General features: G+C 45.5%; 1 protein-coding gene across 4 annotated transcripts in view; it reads right to left on the reverse strand.

Annotated features, from left to right (window-relative positions):
* The window catches only part of AGPAT3 (1-acylglycerol-3-phosphate O-acyltransferase 3), a 97867-nt gene extending 80720 nt beyond the window's left edge, over positions 1-17147 (reverse strand). For all 4 annotated transcript variants that reach the window (XM_069785014.1, XM_069785017.1, XM_069785016.1 and 1 more), the window contains exon 1: positions 16698-17147. The gene's annotated coding sequence lies outside the window, so the exon portion shown is untranslated. The remainder of the gene's footprint in view (positions 1-16697) is intronic.
* Positions 17148-21577: the final 4430 nt, after the last annotated feature.

Below are 21577 nucleotides of genomic sequence, written 5' to 3' on the forward strand. Positions count from 1 at the left end.
CAGCATTTGATGCACTCCAAAGGGAAGGATGTTTGCTTTTCAGCAGTGCAATAACCTGGATTAAACATCATTTGAAGTGCTGGTTACTACAGAGATGGGCATGAGTTGCTGAGCTGGAGGGAAGGTTTCTAATTATTTATTTCTAGGCTTAAAGCTCCGTTTATTGCTTGATTCTTAAAAACAGCCAACTATGTTCCTGTCAGTCTCTTGGACGTAGAAAAAACTAAGAAAAAAGGAATATATGCTTAAAAAAAACCCTCCTCTCCTTCCACTGCATGCCTTCCCTCCTGGAAAGGTATTTAAAAAATTAAATGCTTACTAAAAATAATAAACAACTGAATCTATGTAGATCATTTATATGCACCCACATACAAAGAGTTTTAATAGAAACTCAGTGCTTACTGACCAAGTAGCTTATATCACCTTCATTTGAGATAGGCATTCAGATACCAAGATCAATGACATTTAGAGACTCCATGAATCTTTACCCAGATTTGCACCCTTGATGTGACTGCTTTTCAGAGGCTGCACTTTCTCTTAATATCCACACTAATCATTCTTTCTGCAGCTCAAGATGGTTGTCATATTTTCTATTCTAAGGTGGTTTCCCAACTATAGCCCGTTTATCAAAGTCCAAAACACTCTTTATGAATGATGATAATAATTATAATAAAGCAGCTTAATTCAGGACACATGGGAATCTTGAAATCAAGAGGACTTAAATATATACCCGAGTGTTTTGGTGAATAACAGAGGATTGGAAAGCATAGAGATATAAGTACTTTTTGCTAGGAAATGACTTTGCTTTTCACATGACAAGTATTTTTCCAAAGCTGGAAACCTCTGGAGATGTTTTCTTTTGTTTCTTTAGAACATCAGATTTATTACAAAGCTGTCGCATAGTGTTCCGATTTGTTTGGAAGTACTGTGCTAAAGGACAGTGGGAAACTAGGAAAAAAAAAATTATCTCACCATACCAATCCATTCACTACCTTACTCATTTTGCCTTCATGATAGCAGAGGCATAGCATTTCATTAAAATGGGTATGACACTGTGGGCCAGGAATAGGAAAGAAAGCAAACAATCAAACACTACTTTTCTCAGCAGCCTAGAAACTATTTAATGCATAATAAAAATCTTGACCCCGCCAACAACAAAAATATTAAGGTTTACAGCACTTGCAGTCCCATAAGTATCTATCTTTGAAGGCACACTATTCATACACTTACGCACCTGCATATTTGCAGTGTTGAATCCATGGAACATTATTATAGATTACTCCGAGATCTTCATTTCAGAGCAATTTTAGAGTCTTATAGCAATGAAATTACGTCTTCATGAGAGTCAAATAATCTCAGACTGAATCCACACACTGACATCTGGGTGTATTTACTTACTGACACCTAAAGGTTTTGGCTTTAAACACATAGACAAACACTGAGGCAAGGAGGTGAAAAGACAACTGAGGTTTGAGGAAAGGTCCATTGGTTATGAAGGCTTCTAGGTTAACAGGCAGAAAAAAGTTGTTCCTTGAAATTTTTACCAACACTGATGGAAGAGAGCTAAACACAGGTACCAAGTGTTATTTTTAGATGTTTCCAAGATACAGCCACAACATCCACATGGGACTAGCAGATGTGACACCAGACCACCGGGAAACCTATACCCTTTAAGAGTGGTGGCGCCAGGCCAGGAGAAATACCCTAGAGTGCCTAAAGTCACATTAGATGTTCAGATATCCGAGTCGCCCCACTAGTCTCTACAGCATTTAATTAAAGCAGGGAAGATTACAACTAGATTTAAAACCAGCACAGTCCCTCCATCCTATCCCCTTCCAGGCAGTTCGTTTGGTGGACGGCCACATGATTTCAGTGTGCAGCAAAGAAAGCTGCTTTCTCTGAGTAAATATTCGGAATACTTTGTGTGGTATGGGTCCACCAAATAACTGAAGAAACTTTTGAGAATAGTGACCACAAGAAGAGCTCACACTGAAAACTGAGCTGTGGAGAAGGCCAATAGAAGACAGCAGCATGAAAGCACCAGGCTTTCAAAATACGTCAAGTGATTTACAACACTTTCCCACTACCGCTTTATGAGAGATCATGATGGTTTCTTCTCTTTTTATTAAGAAAAGAGCAAAATCAGGCTCCCATATGGAAGAGTATACATTATGGAGTCAAAACCCCGGGTTTTAGGCATCAAAGACATTAACTATAGACATTAACTACCTGATATGCACACTTTGGGAAAGCATTTTCTACCTGCACAGAGCTGCTACCCTGTTCTCCAAGGCCACTGCAATCACTGGTGGGAAGCACCATGATACCATGAACAAAGGTGACATTAGCATGACTTAGGACTCCAAGTACTCTGCCTTATATTACCCAAGTGTTTTATTAAGTTTACTCTGCTCACTGGCAGGACTTTAAATTTCAAATTCATACTAGGAATTAAATAGGCCAAAACAAGACACAGCCACAGATGATCTATAGAAAAAACACTAAGCCAAAAGGAAATGGTTTCGTTCCCCTTTGGGCTTTATTACTTTCAGCAAAGCATTTCTGCTAGACAGTCAAAAGTACATTTAATACAAAACAAAAATTAGTGTTCAGGAATCTGAAATGAAGCCACGTTGGGAAAGCCACACATTGCCAACAGGAAAGGCCACTCGTAAAAATCAGTTTGAACACTTCAGTTCTTCCAACTTCAATTGTGAGCAATGCCCAGCAACCAAAACATACCCATACGCAATAAGTCAGCCTTGGCTGAAGTTTGATTTTTGATCCGATTACATTCTTCTTCCCAAAATAACTTCTCATCAAACAACTGTTAAGAGTCAAGAACTAGCCCATATAACCAGGGTCTTCAGCGAGCTTGCACAGCTCCCTCCACGCGCGGAAACTATCACTTCCATGGCTAGAACTGCAAAGCTGTCTGTGCTAAGTTAACATCTGAGCAAGTCTTAAGATAGGATCTCTCCATAAATTAGGACTGCATCCAGACCTGAAGCAGGGAACTGGGACTCCTGAGAAAAAGAAGAGACATTGCCATCCTAAAAAATGTGCAGCAGCTCTTAAATGCCTGCGAGAGCCCTCCAGAGAGCAGTCCTAGCCTCTCGCCCTCTGACAAAGCAGTGGAAAGTGCCTCGGCACAGTACAGGGGGGAGGAAGCAGCAGAAACAACCCCAACAGTTCATGGTGGAGGAAATAAAGAAATCTGACAAATAGCAAACTCAAGATGTGAAAGTCAGATCCCGGGAAGCAGTAAGCGAGGCCAGGAGAGATGCTCTGTACGAATTTGGAGCAAAGCAGGCAATGGGGAGTCCCAGAAAGCGATGGGTTGAACAGATGAACCTGCACAGCCCCCTCAGCATCTCCCCCCACACCCTCCTCTGTTTCAACCCAGATCCCTTCAAAAAACCTGCTGGCTTAGTTCATAGCTGAAATAATGGCAGCATCTACCCAAACGTGGACCTGTTATGTTCAGGTCTGCTGGCTACCTACATGATGGACTCAGGAGAGAAGAACCGCAGCCCCCACCCAAGGCAGACACGCTTACGTAAATGTGAATCCAAGAAAACCCAGGAACAGTTAAAAGCTCTTTTCACTCCCTTCATGGTCCTCCCTCCTTCCCCTCCCATACATCTAGTATAGAAGAAAAATGGTTAGAGGTCCAATGAAGAAAACCTGATCTAATTACTCTGGAAGTACAAAAATGAAATACACAAAGATTAAGCGTTGCTAGTACCATTACTTCATCTATCATGCAACGCAGCATTAAACTTACCTGCTCGTTACTGTAATTTGGCAACTGACTCAAATGCTTAAAAAAGAGCCCTGACAAAACCCGCAGTAAGTGGGATGAAACGAGGAAGAGGAGGAGGTGAACAAGAGAAAATTACACCAAGAGATCAAGATAAGTTGGAGATGCACAAATTCACGTGTCTGAGCAGATACACCCTCTTCTAGAGAACATCTGCAAGCTAAAGCTTCAAGCAAAAAAATTCAGCGGGGAAAAAAATCCCCACTTTGTAACGAAGTTGTATGTGCTTGGTGCCACCAGAACTTGTTAAACACAGCTGCTGTCAGACAGACACCCCTGCAGAGAGGGCCTGTATCAGTGCAGTGGGTTTTTAATTTGTGTAATAATTATTCTCAGGTTTAGAAGCACATAGATAATGAAGACTCACTGGCTAGCCAGAGCAAACATGTATTGCAAAGTGCAAGTAGTGGCTTTCTGCTGTTTATACCCTCTCTCATAGGTGTAATTCCATCAGATCACACCAGATTTGTGAACTCCAAGTAGTACGTTATCTGCAAAAGACAGGAGTCTTCAAAGATACTGGGTCCATTTATCAAACAGTAACATCCAAAATGCTTTCTATGTACAGAATCCCATTTTAACATTGTTCTGGAATTAAGGCAGAAACACAGCAGGGCTCCCCTCTCATAAAATCATACGGCGTTTTAAAAAGCAGTGCATTACAAATTCCCCCAATAGCTATTGAGTCATTCAATAGAGGCTCAATTTATCTTAGTTCTGTCTCTCCTACCTAAGCACACGCTCCATTGTCAGCGACAGGAAGATTGAAGTTCCTTGTGGTCATAAGGAGGCAAATTGTGTCTCATTTATATTAAAGATATACACACACTTTGATGAGTTGTTCAGAGACAGTCGACGACAGCTCAGCACTGCCGAGGTTAGGCACTGGAAATTCCTGGGGAAAAGAACTCAAAGAACAAGAAGTTCCTTGTGTGGAGCATCTTAGATCGCCTGTGTTTTACCAACACACAAAGACCATATGTCCTGCCAAACAATTTTAGGCACACCACGCATAAAAGAAAGCATTTCAGGAGGCTGGATGGTATTTCTTTTCTGTTCATACAGAGTGACAGACCATCACAGTCCATAAATTTTCTGGTACTTCGTCTCTAATACTTGCTAGTGAAGCGTTCGCCAGTACAGGGAGCCAGGAACTTGACTCAGATTTTAATTCATTGCTTATCACTCTGCAAAACTACTTTAGCACCCACCAGCTTCGTGCAATGGCTGTAATACCAAAAAGGCAAGCGGTACTCTGTTGTAGAGAGAACCAGTGCTTGCATTTAAATTCTGCGGGCACATACCGGCTAGCTTCTGAAAGAGGTTTACCCAGCCTTTCACAGCTTTTGTTTAGTGCCCTCCACGCATTGCTGGTAGTTACCGCTTCTGGCCAGAGCAACTCTAAGGTACTTTGGCTGGTTGTCAGGAATTAATTCTGTGCCACAGAAATTCACTGAGAGCCAAATGGCTGAAAAACATAGCAAACAAAAGGAAACGGGCACCACAGTCTTTCCGGTAGCTGGGTTCAGGCTCCAGTTTTGAGGCTGATCTCCAAGGTCAACAACTTCAAGGCTTTGCTCCACCTTCTGCATGGAACACATATGGACCACAAGTGAGTTGTTTCACACACTTAAAGAGGAAGCTATGAAACAGCCACTAATTAGAAGGACCCCTTGTCAGAAAAGCAAAAATACCAATATCCTTCCTGGGGTCATTCAGTCTGAGGCACAGATCGATCAGCGTTGCCCTGTGCTGGATTTCACAGCACTCTAGGCTCCTAGAGCGGAGCAGGCTTGGAGCGTGAGTCTCTACCAAAATAAAATTGCAGTGTGTGTAGCTGAAGGGGATTCCAAGAGGTCACCTAACCCAGCTGTTCCCAACCTTTGTCAGCTAAGTTTCTCCATCACCTTCAACTTCTCTTCTTCCTCATGACCACAATTTCTTGCCCCCCACCCCCCTTCCCACACATTTTTTGCACAGCAACAGAAGGGATGAGCAGGGACAGCCAGAACTTAGGTTCTTTGGCTCCTCTCTGCCCCTTGCCCACATCTCATAAGGGTGCATTTCCCACCAGGGACCCAGCACTCTGGTCCCCAGTGCAGGAGCACCAAACCCCAACCCTTCCCACAGGCATCTGCCAGGATCTTTTCTTTTTGAGTTCTTTCCAGCAACAGAGATTTCACAACTCCCATTTGGCAGCAGAAAGCTTTTTCCAAGGCTTTCCAGCTCTCCCTTCTGCATCTTAAATCCATAACTTCTTGTCCTCTCTACAGCGGGCACGGAGAGCAGTTCACTCCTTTCTCCTCTTGCAGCAGGCTTTCAGCTGTTCTCTACGTAGAACAACCTTCATTCTGTAAACCTTCCTTTTGGTAGTGTTTTCTAGACATCCCTGTGAATTTTTTCACTCAATTTTTCTTACAGCCTTGTCTGCAGGAAAAGGTGTTTCTTAAAAGGTGACGCCTTCAGTTGCATGCCATAGTCCAGCTCATGCCAAGTAGAACCATTTTGCAGGAGCGTGTAAGCAACCCCATCTACTATGCGTGCTTTTTTGTTTTGGGGTCAGAGAGAAGGGAAGCGTTTGGGGTTAGCTGCTGGGTTTTTTTGGCAACCACCTAAGACTGACTCACATTCAAGTTTGCACACTGCTAAGTGGAAGCACTACATTTTGGGTTATTATCAAAACAGGTATTTGGTAGGAATACAGGCAAGCCTAAGGTTTTCCTTCCCCTTAGATGTTTTGCCAACCTAGCTGTGTTAAAGAATAGCATTAAAGAAGAGACTTCAACGTAAGTAGAGGCACAAATGAATGTACGCAATATCACCAAAAACTGAGCCTGTTGTCGTTGATCTTATTCAAAGAGAGGGATTAAGAGTACCAGCAAACAAGACTCCTCCCTTCCAGACTAAACTGCAATCCCACTAGAAAAGATGCTGCCAACCTTTTTTCAGTGTTGATACTCCTATTGCACTGGGGAGGAGCAAGGAGCCAATTAGATAGGAGGCAAGCAGCCAGTTTTATCTGCCCTGTGACAAAATGCTCCCACCCAGGAGTATTCCGCTATTCCACTACTCCCCACGCTGGATCAGGCAGAAACCTGAACACACAAGAATATGGCTCCATTCCCTCTTTAGGGACCCAGTTCTCAGGAAGGTCAATGCCGATCAACAAGAAAAGGACAGGCTTGCTGGAGGAGCGGGGAGGGGCGGGGGGAAGCAAGCTGTAACTTGGTTATTTTAGGTCACCTGGTAAAACCAAAGCATCTGTGTAATGCTGCAAGGTTCACATTTAGAACTGAATTCATGAGGTTCAGAAAGGGAGCTTACAAACGCCACAGTACCCTTCAGACCATTCTTAAAGCTTTTTGGCCTGAGCCCATCACTTTAAAAGCCAGCAATTTTTTCAGCCAGCCCACCCCTCCCACACATCTCCTTGTCACAGAGCAGCGATACAGCAGACATTTCTCTCCAAACAAATTAAATCCACTTTTCCTTGAAGAAGGAGGATCAAGAGGATGAGGGCACCACACTTTTAAAAAGGACGTTAAAAAATAATTATGCTAAACCACGTATCAGCACAAATTAAAGAGAGACAGTAAAATTCCTGCTTTCAACTTGCTTAAATATTCAATTAAAAAAGCCATCTAGGCGAAGTTTCATTTTAATAAATCAACTAAGGAAATGCTCCTTAAACCAATCTGAAACCAGTCTGAAACATGCTTTTTGGATGTTCCTTCACTGAAAAATAAGTTTTCACTCTGCCATTATAAACCCTCAATGGATGTGCCTTCCTTTGCAACAGCAGTGTGAAGAGCAACCAGTGCTAATTTCAAATGCAACACCAAGTGTGGTAAAGCTTCTGCCTGCTTCCCTCATGCAAAAACACATCCTCTGCCTTTCTCAGGCCCAGCAAGCCAAGTTATCCATAGATAACCCTTCCTGGTAGTTCACAGCTTCCTTTGGGATCCACCAAGGCAGCTTTTGAATTGGTGTTGGAAGAATTAGCGCAGAATGCCTTGAAAGAAAACCAAACGTTCAACATTCAAGCCAGACCTACCATGTGGATGCTTGACATACACTGAGTTCACTGCATTTGTAGAAAATATTTAAGGTTTAGGACATAAAAAAATTGACAGGAAAAAAAAATGCAAGAGAAAGAAAGAAAAGGATTATACTACTTTCTTTTACTGTAGAGAAAGGTACAGGCACATTACCGGAATGAGGTAAAGCTCATAGTGGGTTGCATATAGCAGGTCCTGTTATTTCAGTGATGATGAACACTGTCTATCTGGTTTTTACTGTGAAATATAACCAAGATGATGCTGGGAATGCCAGTTCATCAGGTAAACAGCAAAACAAGGCAACTTGTTTTTTTCCAGTAAAGCTAATGATACCTGGAACCTGGAAAGCTACAAAGCCTGCTTTCCAAGCTACTACGTAAAATTCCCTTTAATAACACCACTATTTCAGTCAGCTCTCTTTCTCCAGCATGATATTGCTACTGAAAAGACAATATACTACTCCAGCAGTGTACTGGAGTATACCATAAAAAACCTATAGTACACAGACTAAAATGAAACTTTTCAGCCAGTAAAGCTTATTATCTTATTGGTAAGTTGCTAGAAAAAGCTTATAACTTTAAAAAAGAAAAGTACCATCGAGAGGGCTTTGGTACAGGCACAGCTGCACCCAGGAGAGCTTGCTAGCAGTATACGTCTAATAGCATAAGCATACATACACATTTAACGGACACATCTTCATTCTAACACTACGCTCCAAAAACCTTTAAATTATGGTCCTCAATTCACAGCTACAGCTGCAACAAGCAAGCTAAAGCAATGCCATTTTTTACCAAAGTTTTCATTTCAAATGCAAGGCTGAATGCCTCTTCTAGGGCTGCGCAGGACCCAGGCAGCAAACAATCACGTCTGTACCAGATCGGAGCCAAGGCTCACCCCATCTCACGACATGTCCCTGGCAGCAGATGAAGAAGAGCAGAGGACCAGGGCAAGCGTATTGCGACCCTGCTGCTGCCTAACCTCCCAGCGTCTACCGATTTGCAGCCAAGGTAGAAGTAGAGCCGCTGCCTTCGGAGTTCAGCTTCAGACACGCTGCTGTAAGGTTGTTAGGAAATGAATGCAAACTCAGTCCTTTCAGAGTGGGCAGAGGGAGGGGGCTCGTTGAGTGCTTTCTGGCGAGTATTTGGGCAGGAAACCTTGAAGGGAATCCAGCAGCGTTTGGCAGCGATAGGTCTCATACCATCACAGAAAGACGTTGGGGAAAAATGCAACTGGGGAGTAAAGCTAGCCAGTTCAGTTTCCACCGTCAAAACCAATTCAACTTGAGACAGCAAAAAGCAAACTGAATTACTCAAAGTACATCATATTTCAGATCAAGCCATCTCAATTCTTAAGAGAGATCATGTAAACATCCTTGCTGCAGTGCTAGCTATATATGAAAGCCATCTATTTTCAAGTAGTTCTCTCCACAGATAAGAGCGATACCACACACAAATTCAACATGAAAAACACGAGTTTCAGAAGAGTTAGTTAGGAGCAGAGACTGCTAAAAGGCATGGAACAGTCCCCCTGCCATGGGTTGGTCAGGAAAGTAAAAGACAAGATAAAAACCTCAAAACACAAAATACCAAGAGCCACCTCAATCTTGTGATCCCAGTGACTGAGGATATTTCACTGGCAATGGGGGGGGGAGGGGGGGATCACTAAGGATCTGGAATCTTGACCAAATTCCCACTGCTGTTTATGGTTTTAGCCAGAGGTACTTTACAGGCAAAGTGAACTTAAAAAAAAAAAAAAATATCCTTGAAATAGAGACAAGAGCCTCATGCTACCTAGTTAGAGAGGGGCTCCAACCCTCTGAACCATGAGCAACCGCAGGAAGCTGCGTGAGGAATCAGAGGCATCACCCTCTGCCGTGACCACCAGAAGAAAAACAACACTGCTTTGCGGGCCTGGGTGGTTTGGGTCACAGCATCTTCACTACCTCGAGAAATGAAAACCTTTCTTTTCCCCTGGTTTCAGCCCTCACAACTCAAAGCAGAGGCTGGCTATATGGTTAACAACCCAAGGGCCATAGGTACCAGATGGATGCAAGAGAAGTTCAGCTCAGACATGCTGGTAGGGAACCCAAGACTGCAGGAAGGCATTTGGAGCAAGAGGGCCCACAAAAAAGCACACACTGTGCAGCATAACGTTGGATCAATCAATCACAACTGTTACTGGGAGATGAACACTTGCATTAGGCATTAAAGATACCCACGTCAACCATGTAGCCGTGCATCTCTGCTCGGCTGGGAAGAGGAACAACATTCACACTGAAACCTGATGAAAGGCCACCCGTCAGGTTAATGGGTTTAAAAACCTACCTTTATCAAATAAACTGATTATAGCTGTGTTATTTAACGGTGTGTCAGCTGTTATCAAAATTTGGGTCCATAAGCAGTCTAGCCTATATCACTACCAGGAACCTGAAAGCTGACCCAGTGAGCAAAGACTGAAAACCGGTAACACTAAACCATCATATGAATTATGTTAACAGGAAAGACAGGCTGTTTTTGAACCAGCACATAATGCACACATTTCCATCATCGTGCTCCCCTGCAAAGACCAAATCTGCATTTGAAGTACCGACAACTTCGAATCTCCAGGGGGAAAAAAGCGTTCTTTGTAGAGAGTCAAGCTTAGGCAAATCTTGCCACGGTAATTACAGGCACTGCTTCCCCAAGCCATCTGCTGTGGCATTTATAACTCCTGGGGAAGGGCAGGAGGCAGAGCTGGTGGAGGAGAAGAGGAGACACACATCTCTCAGCAACCAAAGCCAGGCTGCGCAGAAAAGCCGCAACACTGGTCTGACCCAAACAGGAACTTATGTCCTGGTCATCCAGACCTCCTTCAGATTGCAGATACTGCCAGTGTTCACGTAGCAGAGGAAACAGCTGGGTCTGCAGCCTTTTGGGATCAAAGGGAGTTAGGAGCCCAACCTCCAGGCAACTCGTAACCCTGAGCAAGCCCAAGCCTGGCAAGAGCGCAGCAGGGAGAGTCCGACCAGGACCTCAACCCAAAAACGAGCAAACTTGTGCTCTGAAGTCAGTCTGAGCGACCCAACTTTCACACATGGACAAACTTTACAGACACCAGCACAGCCAACAGCTCTGCACATCTCTCCTCCAAGAAGTGATGCCAGCAACATGGGCAGAATAATTTAGAACAAGCTAAATTCATCCTTTATGAGGATGTGTAGGTCCAGCCTCACGTACGCACCTGCATGCTGACAACCACTGCATCTGCAAAATTTTTTCATCCACACAGCTACAGCCAGAAGAAGAGGCAGAAAGATGTGCTCACCCACCCCTTGCTCACACAACCACAAGTTTTAGCAGTGGGCCAAACCGCGAGCACTTTGAAAATCCCACTTTTGCAGTACAGCTGGAGACAATGCCAATTAATTGTTTTGCCATCCATAAAAAATTACTACAATACTCACTTCATAGGGTTGTCACAAGGATTATTTAACATCTCTGAAGAGCTTTGAAGAAGAAATAGTGGCTATTGTTCTGAGTACCATAGAATTTGGAAAGATCTCACATGAATTTTGCACGACCGTGTATGTGTGACGGTTGCAGCACCAATAGATTATTTTTCTCCACAAAAAAGCCTCACAGAAGCTCATTTACTCTGGGCAACACTTCAGTCAGAAATGTATTTTGGTTTGCTTGTTAATACATCCTAAATAGATATCAACTTTGACTATTTAATTAATAGATTCAGGTGCTGTTTCTAGTCTCTCTTAATTAAGGGAAACATTGCATTTTTGACAAAGAACTCAGTTTAGGCTGTCAGGGCTCCTAACAAGCACACTATAATTACCTAAGCAATGCTAATGCATGAGAACAACAACAGGGGGCGGGGGGAGCAACTAAAAATTTCACTGAAATCCCATTTCCTTTACAGCAAATGAGAAAGTCTGCCTGCCTGGAGAAGAGATGCTACACACAGAAAGAGGCCAATGTCATACCACTTACGCCTAACCATTAAAGAGCTCTTAACACTGATGCAGAAACATTGTGAAGGTTTTAAATAGGGAGGGGTTTTTTTTGCCATGAATACGCAAATACACAGGAGGTGTTGGGATTCTAAATGTTCTACCATACAGGAAGAGGTGGATCCGAGTGAAAGGAAAATTTTGACCATTTCACTCCAAATGTGTAAGGAATCTATATGCCCTTTCATTGTCCTAAAGCACAGGGAGCTCAACACCTACTTCAAGGATAAGCATTTTCTTTTTTCTGAGCAATCTCAAACTACAGCAGTAATCACAATTAGGCAACAAGGTTGTACCCAGGGTGAAGACCAATCTGGCTGAAAGAACTACCATTTCCACTACCCAAAGCTTCAAAGGATCTTTAAACTCTTTGCAACATAGACATATATTTTGTTTGGAAAGGAAACACCACATTATTGATACTACTGCAAGATAAACAACAGTATTAGGACTAGTCAGTACAACGGCTTTCATTCCCCATCCAAGATCCCACAGAAAGTTTCTTCTCTTTATTTCATCCTAGCATTCTACCAAGGAACTGGCACCTATGGGTGCACAAAAAAATGCAGCATTGCAGGAGCAAGCCTCACAGAGCCTATCTCCCAAGCTCCCCGATTCCCAGGAGAAGCGGCGGCCCAAAATTATGTGCCTGCTCTCCCTACAAAATACATGAAGGAAGTTGCATGCCTGAGAATAGCAAAGGGGTGGGGAGGGGGAGACAAAAAAAGCAACATGAGCAGCAGGGTTGATTTACCAATAGCACGAAACAAGGAGATGTACCATCAATCCCAGGTTTATGTCACAGAGAGATCAACAACTTTAGGGGAAAGTTCAGGGTGCCAAGACTACACCGACCCCTCATAAAACACAGGCATGAAACAGAAAGGCAAGACCCATCGTCTCCTTTGCCCATCCGTCTAATGGGCAGCATTCTCGCGTAGTCTGAACCGTACATCATTTCGATCCAGCTTTCCTTGCCTTTTCCCTGGAAGGTATCATAAGTGGAGTACTCCCTTGGTAGCTCATCAGGGTGCCCTGGCACAGCCAGCCACCACACTCTCCTAAAACTGTTTGGGGTTTGCATAGGTTTACAGACAGAAAGAGAGTCCCTGTGGCTTTTGGTTCCTTTTTACAACACTGAATACTCATCTGGAGAAGGACAAGAACCCAAGCCTCCTGCTTCCCGAGATGAATGTCCCGTCTACCAAACCGCACAGTTACGCCGTCTATCCCATGCATGGTTAGGCAGCTCCAGATAAAGACAGAGCAGAAGGAGGTGCTGTTGTGAAAGGCCGGACCCAAAGGTAGCACTCGTAGATTGGTCTTTACAGAACAGACAAGCATTTCTTTCATTTCTGCTATGACTTTGTGTATAACGGCTGTAGGTGCCCAGCTTCTCATCACTCTCATGTCTTACACACTCCTAAACATGTCTGGACTTGGAGGCACAAGGAAATTTTACAGGTAAATCATAGATATCCACTGATTTTAGGAGCATCAAAAAAATACATAAGCAAGGGTTTGCTTCCTTTTTAACCATTTGAAATTTGGACTGCTGCAATTAATAAACCAAAACCGGAAACAGAGATTATTGGTTTTGTGCACCAACAAATTAAACACTTCCTAGATTACCCTGATTTTACCTCTAAGTGCTTGTGTCCTAGCGATAATCAGTCCCCAATTTAGGTGCTAACTCACTCCTGGAATCTTGACATGATCATGCATCAGATGGCAAATTGATTTTCATATAGCACACTTAAGAGTATCTTCATCAAGCATGCAGCACAGGCCTTGGGATTAGTGTTTCTTTTTCTGATTTTATATTGGTTAATATCATAAGTAAACAAGAAATTTGGATAATGCCTTCCAATGCCTCTCTATTCCCTTCCTTTTAGTTTTACTTAAAAGGATGGTATCAATTACTTATTAAGAGCTACCCACAAGCAAAAGTTCCTTGGTATTAGCCTGAAATACAAGCGTAGACAAAGAATCCTTACTACTAGGGGCTCAGCACCAGAAGGTACAGTGGAACAGTCTGAGATATATAATGAAATGTTGGGTTCCCTTTGCTTTTTGTCATTTCTTTTGTTCTTTATCTTGTAACACTCAACATACCGATTGCCTAGTCACCTGTTCTTTGCTCAGGCACTGACTATAAGCAGACTAATATGCATGCACCAACACTCAGTATTAACACTAAAAAAACCCACTGAAAGAACAGGACATTTTTAGCCATTACAGATGATAATTACATTTCTTTGTCAGTATCTTGGCCATTCCTATCAAGAATTATGTTCTCATAAGCCAAAGGAGCAAGACTGAATGCAACCTTTCTTGGGGTTTTTTGTATTTGCATAAAGCATAGAAGCAGCCTACCATAATTTATGACGATCATAAATTTAGTATAGATGAACTCATTACACTTAACAGCAATACTTTATTCACACTGGTTCCCCACAAAATGTAAGCTTCAAATCCAATTATTCCTTAAGAGTTTTGTAAGTAAACAAAACACCATTTAGGATTTGAAAACAATGCATCTTTCTGCAAAAGAAGCAGAAAGGAAAAAAAACCAACAAAGCTAGCACGGGACTATGCAATTGTTCCATTTTGTAAGAAGATTAACAGAGAGCAGAAAGTTTTGGCTCTGGCAGGGAAAAGAACATACACTTTGTGCTAGTAGAGTTCCCTGCAATTGTAAGTGGAATTTTGTCCTGTTTGTTAATGCACCTCTTCAGAGATAAAAGAAATCACACAGGGAAGAGGAAATAGCATCCTTATTTCTGTCCAACATCACCTCAACTAAAGCCCATTCTGATTTCAGCCCTTGTCAGGTACAACACGCACACCCTCAAATGAGCTATCTGCAATGTATTGTTACAGTGAAGTACAAAGTTTTGATAAGTGGACCTGCCATTTTAATCGTGCTCAGCAGGGACAATCTGGTCAGGCATTTTTCCGGTGCTTGTTGAATTCAAGCTATATCTGGAGACCAACTGTTCTCTATCCTGCCTTCCCCAATTAAGTGCGTGTATAAGGGTGGAGAGGCGAAGGTGGGAATTACGAGGAAAAGAGATTAATGAAATTTTCTAGAGTACATAAGACTGCCCTTAAAAAAAGGTTGAAAAAAGGTACTTAATGTAATACACATAATTCCAATCACAAAGGTTCAGTAACAATAGATGTGAAGGGGAAGAAGACTAGACTACACAGAAGGGAACCAAAAGCCAAGGGGCTCCTGTGAAAGTTACAGGAAAGACCATAAGACCAGAACATTTATGTTTAAAATCCACAGGCCAGAACTGTTCACAGCACGAGGAGCTCTGTAACAGCCCAGCGCTCACCGCAGCAAAGCAAGTTCACTGCAGGTTACAACAACAACTCCATTTAACTCCATCATCTCATGTACAGCTGCAGTCTTGAAATAAATGAATGGAAACCATACGGGTTTTACTGCTTGTAGAACCAAACTTGAAAAAAAAAAATACAAATACCTATCTGTGATTATGTTGAACTTCACCCAAACGACCTGCAGTTCAAGCAAAGAGCCTCAAGCGAAGAGCGTCACCGCAAAAGAAACACTGCCAAGACAAGCGGAGCGCTTACCACTTTACTCCCAAACTTGCTTGTATGTATCAGCAATTCACTGATGGCAAACATGCCATCTTGGACTCTAGCCTATTTCCCTTCGGGCGGGAGAGGAAGAAAGGCCATGAAGTTTATTTTGGACTTGAAATTAATGAGTTTGATAACATGATGAGCTAATGACATTATTACTGCTTTGAAGAAGGAGCAGCAAGATTACTGCAAACTCTGCCACTTTCCTTTCTGGTTCCACACCTGCTCTCTGCCTAATCAAGGAGGGGAGATGAAGAGTCAAAGAAGAAAAAATATTGGAGGGGAAGAACGTGCAAGTGTGGCATCAAATAGGTAACACTCAGTCTCAAGACAAAAGTTCCCTTAGAATACAGTGTATTAAAAGCCATAAGGGGATAATCAATGCGCTTATTGATTTAGATGCCTACACATTAGCTTAGCAGCTTATTAAATCCATCAGCATCATCTGAACAGAATCCAGGCACAACAGCATCCTATTTGGTCGCCGCTCTCAGATCAATAGGGTTTGCTCTTCTCCATTTTGCACTCGCCAGCCGTGCACCCAGGTACAGCCTGGCTCTTCGCAGAGGGGCTTTCCGTCTGTTTTTTTGTTTGTTTGTTTGTTTGAAACCACTTTTTCCCACCATCCTTCCTCCCACCTTCCCCTCACGCTCGGCGGAGAGCCCCGCTGCCATCCTCCCGGCAGCGAGCCGCCAGCCTGCGCCTCCTTCACTCCGCACCCCCCGGGAGGGGAGGGCGTCCATCTCACCCGGCGGGGGAAGGATGAATTTCACCCGGGGCCCGACCGCGCCGGCGGGACCATTGTGCCCTTCCCCGCCCCGCCGACATCCCCCCCCCCCCCCCCCTCCACGACCCGGGTACCCTCCTCCTCCTCCGCCGGGCCCGGCCGCCCCCCCCACCCCCGCTCTCCGGCGCACAAAGGGCTGCGCCTGCCGGCGGCACCGGCACCGCGGCCGCCGGACCGAGCCGGGCCCGGCGCGGCTCCTCTTGTCGCCGCCGCAGCGGGGGGGCGGGCGCGCAGGGGCCTGCCCAGAGGGGCGCCCGCCGGAGCCGGCAGCGTGAGGGGGCGGCGAGGCGGGGGGCGCTGCCCCGGCCGCGGAGGGGCCGGCACGGCGCGGTGCGGGCAGGGTCCGCCGCCCGCCTTTCCCCCCCCCCCCCCTCCCCGCCCCGCAGCCCGGCACGGCGGAGCAGCACCAACCTGCAGTCCCCGCCGCCGCCGCCTCCTCCTCGGGAAGAACCGGAGCTGCCTCTGCCCGCCTCAGCCTCCAGCCCCGGGGCGGGCGGCCTTGCCCGCCTCCGCCTGCTGCTGTCCGCGGTGCCCCCCCGGCGGCGGCGGCGGCGGGCTGGCTCGGCGCCGCTGCCCTCCTCGGGAGGCGGGGAAGGGGCGAGCGGGGCGGGCGGCGGCGGCTGCGGGAGCCTCGCTCATTGAGTGCGGCAACCCCAGCTGTCGCCGCCGCTGCTCCCCGCAGCCGCTACTTCCTGTGCAGCGATGGTTCAGTTCCTCCCGGGCCGCTGAGGGAGGAGGAGGAGGAGGAGGAGGAGGAGGAGAGGGGGAAGGTCGGGTCAGATAGCGGGGGCGGCAGTGCCCGCCGCCGCTCCTCTCACCCGGCCCCGCCCCGCCCCGGCCAGCGCGGCGGGACCCCCGCCGACCGCCCTCGCCGCACCGCAGCGCACCGCGGCGGGACGCGATACGGCGGAGCCGCCGCCGTCGTCCCCCGCCCCCGCCCCGAGCCCGGCCGCCGCCTGCGCCCCCCACCGCCGAGCGGCCGCCAGGGGGCGCCGCCGCTCCCGCCCGAGGCGCCCCTCGCCGCGGCCCCGCTCCTCCCGAGACCGCTGCCGGCGGAGGCGGGGAGCGGGGGGAGCCGGCGGACCCCGCTGGCGGGTGTGGGGCCGTCGGTCGGCCCCGGGGCGGGCAGTGCGGCGTCCCCACCGCTCCCCCGCCTCAGGGAGCGGCGGCGCCTGCCCCCGGCCCCTCCCGTGAGGAGGGGGGAGCCGCCTCGCTCGGGCGCGGTCGCTCACCAGAGCCGTGGCTCGATTTCCCGCCGGCTGCCCTGAGGGAGAGCGGTCCGTGTCCTCCCGCCTGGCCGGCAGCGCGTCCCACCACCGCCGCGGCAGGGAGGTGCGGGGGCCTCTCCCGCCCGCGGGCCTGGCCTCCCCCGGCCCGGAGCCGGCCGGAGCCCGGGGCTGCCGCCCCTCGGGGCTGGGAGCGGGCGGGCGGCCTCCCGCGGGGGTGTAAGTGGAGCTCCCGGTGTACCTACGCAGGGTCTGGGGATCTGTGTGCAAGAAACGCGAAGATGGCACCGTGAGGAATCAATAACGGGAATTCTCAGTAGCGCAGGAGACCGCTGCGTAACGCTATTGATAAATAAACATACAGTCCCGGGTCCGAATGAGGAAAAAAAGCGGTGAAGCGGGGGCTCTCGGCTGTAGGGGTGACGCTCCAGATGCAGTGTCAGTCGTACACGCTGCCAAGGGCTGGGTTTGGTGGAAGCTTTTCGTGGAAGGAGCAGGATCTCACCTCGGTTATTCGATTTCGAACAAATGTAACGCCACAGACTGGCAATAGCTTTGTGTTCCTCCATGTACCATAAAGGAGCAGGTCAGAACGTACCAAAGGGAGTACAAGTTCGGTCCTTTTTTCAGAATAAGTCTTGAAAGATAACGTTTTTGTTTGGAATCTTACTCGTTCTCCTCAGGGTGTGACAGGACTGCGTGCGGGGGCTGCAGCAGCTGCGTTTGTCCTGGCCAGAGAAATTCAACTCGATGAGGCTTTTCTGGACGATAATGAGTAGGGGTAGGGAGGTCTTCCTCTCCTTTCTTGGGTGCACTGTGACAAAGTGTCAAAGCTTGGGAGTTACAAATCTTTTATAAGAAAAAACTTCTAAATTGTAACGGCATTTTCAAATGCCAGTATCTAGTGTTATCCTTCAAACACCTTACTGATGCCACTAAATAATTCGGTTTACTTTTCAAAATGGTGAGTGCTTGCAGTTCTCAAAGCTTTTTGTTCGAGATTGCGTATGCTCGTTACCTCTGAAAGTCAGTTCCTTCTGTTTGGTTCCAGAACGTGGATTTTGAGGAGACTAATGTTAGGCAGTAACATGGAAAGACAGTGGTCACAGTGCTCTCTGGATCATCACAGTAAAGCAAATACTACCCTCAGCAGTTACGGGAGACCTGTTAAAAAAAGTGGTTTGAACAGTTATTTAGGTTCCAAATGTTCCTCTCTTTCACCTGCGGTATGTGACATTCAGAACATCAGAACTCGACCTACTTTAGAAAAGTACACACAAGTAATAGCTAGATATTTATGTTCTGTGTTTACTTGAAGTGCCATTAAATCCCTTAATAGCTTTGCTTTTACTATCATTGCAGAACTCACTACTGGTTTCCAGTTGTACATGAGTTCTAGTACGAGGCAGAGATTCTGCCCTTAGGTCAGGTGCGTATGCTGCTTTTTCTTCTATCATCTCCTCCAGCACAGCCTCTTACTGGCAGTTCTGATCAGCCTTATCTAATGCTGCTCAGCCCACACTGGCTTGGCCAATCACAAAATCTTTGGCCAATCTCCTATGCTGGTGTAGCTTTATAGCAGGCTGCCATAAATTACAGCAGCCTCTGTGGCTTCCTGGAGAACATTGCAGGTGATTTCAGTCCCTCGCATAGCTCAGAACTGAGACAGGACAAAGGCAATTTAGCATTTCTCTAAGGGTCCCAGCACTGAGCCTCCTGTTCGTCTTCATTTTCCACACTGGTAGTACACAGGTATTTGCAGCTTATTTTTCTGCAACTTCTGGGTTTGCACAATGATGCACATAGAGTACAGCTTCCATTTTTTATCTGTGTGAACTTCTAGTATACCTCACAAGTCTGTTGCCAAATAAGAAGTTGCTCATTCAAGGCAATGATCTAATAGAAGTAGCTTATGACAGTTTGATTGCAGAAACAGAGCATGACATAATTTCTTCAGTCAGAAGACTTTTCAGATTGTCAGGAAGACAGTTAAGCTTACCTGACGCGTTCCTGGTCTACTCAAATTTTAACTACAGCAAAGTGTAAATAATTCCCTATTTTTTTAATATACTGGCAGTCCTACTTTGCAGTGCTTATGTGCTTATAGTGTCCAGTGAGAGTGTTGTGCATATAACAATCAAATGATCAAAACTAAAATCTGAAAGGATGGTGCATTCATGGGGTATTTTAGCATGAGACAGGTAAAGAAGAAAAAGAGAAAAAAAGAAAATACATTTAAAGTTTGGGAATAAAACTGAAACAGCATGAAAAAAAAAAAATCCCAAAAGGTAGAACCTATGAAGTTTGCCAAGAAATTAATTTCCACCTTCCCGCTTAGCTGTGTTCTGACATCTTACTGGCAAATAGCATCTTCTCTGTCTCAGCTGGTAAGAGAGCTCTGTGAAGGGCTGACCATTACCTCTGAGTGAAACTGAGAGCAACTGTCCTGATATTTATCCATTATCATCCCCAGGCTTAAAATGACCTCTTCCACAGAAGCAATGTTTACTATGTGCATGAAGCAAGATTTCACATCACCACAACAAAGTAGTTGCAATCTACTTGAGAGCATCAGGAAAGCAGTTGTTTCAGATCACCCCAACAGGTCTGCAGGGTCTGCTGGGAAGAAAGTCTCTTACATTGATCTTCACTTGTCAATTTTTCTGAAAGTGTGAATATAATTAGGAAAAGCAGATTTTCTCTCCACCTGAAGAGACTCTCTTAGTTTTTGAAATGTATCCCTTCTGTACCCATTGCACCTGCTATAGCTCCCCCTGCCCAAATCTCATTCTGGTTTCTCAAACCATTAGTTAGAAATTACTGGAGGACATTTCCGTGTTAGTTTTCAATACTGAGGTGTGTCTGAATCATGTTCAACACCTGGGTCTGAAGGCAGCTTGCAGTGAAGCCCTGATCAACTTCTGGAGTGAGCAGAAGGCAGGCAACCATTTGTAGTTTTGTACAGCAGGTACTGCACGAGCCACTATACATCAGCTGCTGAAAGGTCAAGGAGACTTGAAGCTGACGCTGAATTGGGTCTCATCTGTACTTGAAAATTCGGGGGCGCTCTGGCAAGCGCAGATATGCAGCATCGGTCACATAAGTGAAAGCATGACATCATAGCCACAACACTGTTATTTTCTAGTGTTGACACATCCTATCCGAAATTTAAGCTGTAATTAATTTGGGGTCTTAATCAAAACCACATGCCAACACAATGCATTAATGTGCATGTGATACAAAAGATACAGAAAGCCAGAATTCATCTCCTGAAGAGGTTAATACTTTAAATCCAACCTAACTGAATATCCGCTTAGCTTACCAAATGTTCAACATCGCCTTTATAATCATTACTACAGTATTCTCTGCTTTGTTGTGTTATCAGTGGTATTGTGCTGTTGATATTAACAAATGAACAGAAATCTGTACTATGAACACAGCTTCCCAACAATTACCTGAAAATTAATTACTGTGAGATCTGAAATTTCTTAATGCATAAAACTTTTTTTTTCCTGTGGGAAAGTGTAGTCTGCTTTCATTTGGTCATTTTGGGGTTATATGAGCATTAAAAAAAAGTCCTATCACCATGATTATGAATACTTCCAGTATGTTAGAAGAAATATGACTAGAAATAAAGAAGCCACATGCTAAAAATACATATATAGCAGGCATTTCAGAAGGGACTGCTGATTTAGAGTGCCTAACAGTGCATACTTTAAGGGGCCAGCTTTTCAAAAGCTGTTGAGTTTGTATAAACAGTTCCCTTCCAGATGTCTCCATTACAGCTTGATTTTTTTTTTTCCCTCTTGTCTCAGTTCTAGTGTTGGTCTCCATTAGGAATGAACTGAGAAAGTCTGATAGACAGGGTTGCTTATGAGACTGGGACACAGGAATTCCTCCTTTAGGAACGCCAGGTCATTTTAGCCAGAGCTGACATCCCCAGATTTTCATCTCCATGTGCAGAGTTGAAGAAACTTCAGGCAGCTAAGCAAAATTTAAGCAGAAAACTTGGGCACCACTGTGAGCTGGGAGGTATGGAAGGCAGCTTAAATTCCCTTCCTGCAC

The sequence above is a fragment of the Haliaeetus albicilla genome, chromosome 6 (assembly GCF_947461875.1).
Source record: "Haliaeetus albicilla chromosome 6, bHalAlb1.1, whole genome shotgun sequence".
NCBI lineage: Eukaryota > Metazoa > Chordata > Aves > Accipitriformes > Accipitridae > Haliaeetus > Haliaeetus albicilla.